Below are 3,658 nucleotides of genomic sequence, written 5' to 3'. Positions count from 1 at the left end.
TTTTTGAAGAGGATATAATGGTTTACACAAGGGTTAGGGTAGGAAAGAGCTAATTTTAAGCGTTTTTGGTGACAACAGTTTTATTTGTTTATGCATTACAAGCTAACATGCTGAACGAAACAATAAACCAGAAAATGGTGGAAAAAGCCTTTGCTGGCGACAAGGGTGCCATGTACTATTTTCATCTTATTGACATTGCCTCACAATTTCAAACATGAACGAGAAGAGACACCAAACGAGAAAAACATTAAACAGGGCCTCCCTACACTTGCAAAATTCAGCTTTCATGAGGTGCCAATGAAGACACAAGACACCAACTCTAAATATATAATTAATAAATAGATAAATAAGTGGTTTTCGGAACTGCTAAAAATCTTACAATGATGGACCTACTAAGTTATGGAAATGAAATGCAAAGCACATCTAAATGCCGCTAGAATTTAATGTCTTGAAAAGAATTTAACGGCTTGCCCTCAAACTTGGTACATCATATAGCCTTGCCAGTCACTGTGACCTGGGGGATTATGCATTAGAGCTGTCAATCACATCGAAACGAGGCTAGGCTTAAACCCTAACTATCTTGGAGAGGATTTAATGGTTTTGATAAGGGTTAAGGTAAGAGAGAGAGTCAATTCCAAATGTTTTGGTGTCAACAGTGTTATTTCCTTATGCATTAGGTGCTAAAACGCTGAATGAAAGAAGAAATAAAAGATGGTGGAAAAGGCCTTGGCTGGTGACTAGGATGGCATTTACTATTTTCCTCTTGTTGACATTTCATTATTCGGAACACGAACAAGAAGAGACAACTAACAAGATCAGCCTTAAACAAGGCCTCCTTACACTTGCACAAATCAGTATTCATCAATTGCCAATGGAGACACAAGACACCAAACTCTAAATATATAAATAATAAATAAATAACTGGTTTTTGGAACTGCTAAACATCTTACAATATGGTGGGCCTGCTAATTTACGTAAATAATATGGAAAGCAAATCTTAACGGGGCTAGAATTAAAACCCTCAATATCTTGAAAAGAATCTAACGACTCGCCCTCAAACTTGGTACATCATATAGCCTTATCACTCACTGTGACCAGGGGGGATTATGCAAAAGAGCTGTCAATCACATAGAAACGAGGCTAGACCATAACACTAACTAGAAATATGTATCTCGCAATAACCCTTGCGAAACTTGGTTTGGTAACGACACTAAAGTTAATCCCTGTCGGTCAGGGTTAAGACCTGGATGGATGACCTAACATGAATATCGTTGTGAAGGTCCAAACGTTGTTCTTTGTTTTCTTCTTCTTCTTTTTTGTGTATTGTGTGGTGTTATTGTTAAAAGTGTATTGAAAAGCATATTTAGTATCATTTCGGCAACTGGATTTAAAAAAAAAAAACAAAAACAAAGCACAAATGTGGCAGTGCAGTTCGCATGAAAATTATTACCCTTTGGGCTGTAGTACAGGGCTGAAACTTATATCGGCAGAGACACCGGCAAACTAATAAATGTGGGTTTTCCACAGTGTAAAACGATCATAATGCCTCTGATTCCAGTCTACTGTTCCTCTGTTCCTCTGTCTCTAGTTGTCAGCATTGCCTTCACTGTGCTATGTGATGTACTCTCTGCTCCACAGTTTCCTGTTGACCTCTTCTCCCTCATTGTTCACGCTGAATTTGAAGTTGGCATTCTCACTCCCTAAGAGTTTCGGTGGAAACTCTTCCTGTGCGAGGGTTTTGAGCCACTTGTTGTGCTTGTGTGTCATTTGCATGGGAAATTGTTAGTGATTCACCAATGGTAAATATTGTTTCACAAACGATGAATAAACATAACAGCCTTTCATGCATAATACATGAAAATGAGCCTTGGTCATCGGCAGCAAAGTTTATGTTGCCTGGAAACCCAAAAAGCTCCATGACGCCATTGGCGGACACCAAACATATATTCATAGAACGATTTATTTATTTAAGGGGCATCGAATCTTGCAGATGGCTAAGACCACACGCGGTTAGCAGACCACATGTGCTTCATGCACTACACTCAAGTCGCTCCACTCAGAAATATTTTTGAAGAGGATATAATGGTTTAGATAAGGGTTAGTTAATGGAAAAGGTCTTTGCTAGCGACCAAGATGCCATTCCCTATTTTCATCCCATTGACATTTCTTCATCACAAATGAGAAAAAGCATTAAACAGGGCATCCTTACACCTGCACAAATCAGCATTCATGAGCTGCCAAGGAAGACACAAGAAACCACGCTCTAAATATCTAAGTAATAAATAAATAAATAACTGGTTTTTGGAACTGTTAAAAATCTTACAATATGGTGGGCCTACTAATTTATGTAAATGATATGGAAGGCACATCTAAACAGGGCTAGAATTAAAACCCTCAATGTCTTGAAAAGAATCTAGCGGCCCGCCCTCAAACTTGGGACATCATATAGCCTTGCCAGTAACTGTGACCTGCGGGGATTATGCAAAAGAACTGTCAATCACATGGAAACTAGGCTAGACTTTAACCCTAAATATTTTTGAAGAGGATATAATGGTTTAGATAAGGGTTAGGGTTTGAGAGATAGCTAATCTTAAACATTTTGGTGTCAACAGTATTATTTGCATGTGAATTATGTGCATATATATCTGATGTGTCTGTGGAAGGCTTTTTACAGCCATAGAAATGATTAAGTAAAAATATCAAAACAATCATACTTAATTTGGGGAAGAAGAATGTGAGTGAATTTTGCTATAATTTGCCCAGACTTACTTGAATCTCATAATGCGTTATTGCATGCTGGGTTGTGAAAATTGCAACATTTCTGTCAACAAAGGAAAGTATCATGTCAGATTTCACCCCTGTGATTATAAATATTTCCAAAAAAGCGCCCTTAGATACCAACACTCCACCAGATCAAAAATTACCTATTACTGCTGTCATTTTGTTACTTATACATATTACTTTCAATTTTATGTTAAGCTTCGATTTCTTCTTTTGGGCAATATGTCTTGTGGCATTTTATGGCACACTTGCTTCCTACATCCCCAAGTAAGTTTGACTCAAGCAAGCAGCTCACCAAAGCAGATTTTAGGTTTTTTCCCTGGGATGCCCTCATTGTCATTTGTTGGAGCAAGGCTATTCACTTTGTGAAAGGGTGGTCAAATCCCTCTCCCTTGTATTCACCATAGCAATTTATGCCTTACCACTGCTATTCTTCATGCCTTCAGTTTAACATCTCCTATCTCGACAGTCAAGCATTCAACTTGGTTGAAGCCCCCACATCAAGCCTGCAGGTTTTTTCTTCTAGTCTATTTCTCCAAAACTCATATGAGTATTATCCTTCGTATAAAATTACATCAAGCATGTTTTTTTGTAATGACAACACATATTTTATCTCTGGCAACCATTTTATAACTTAAAGTCGCCTTGAAAAAATTGACCTTGGAGCACTGGGTGATTCCACGTTGCGGACATTACATTCAGAGACTAAAATTAACTTTTTAAACCCCAATTTAAATGTCAAAATGTTCAACAAGGGTGTTCAAACATATCTAGAAAATACCTTTAGTGTGCCCTTTGCACCTAATAAAAAGATGCTTTAGTGAGCTCTCAAGACCTTGAAGGTATGAGTTGAAGAAAGTGTGTTGCGGACATTAAA

Source organism: Porites lutea, chromosome 3 (assembly GCF_958299795.1).
Source record: "Porites lutea chromosome 3, jaPorLute2.1, whole genome shotgun sequence".
NCBI classification, from domain to species: Eukaryota; Metazoa; Cnidaria; class Anthozoa; order Scleractinia; family Poritidae; genus Porites; species Porites lutea.
Note: the sequence above shows the minus strand (reverse complement) of the source record.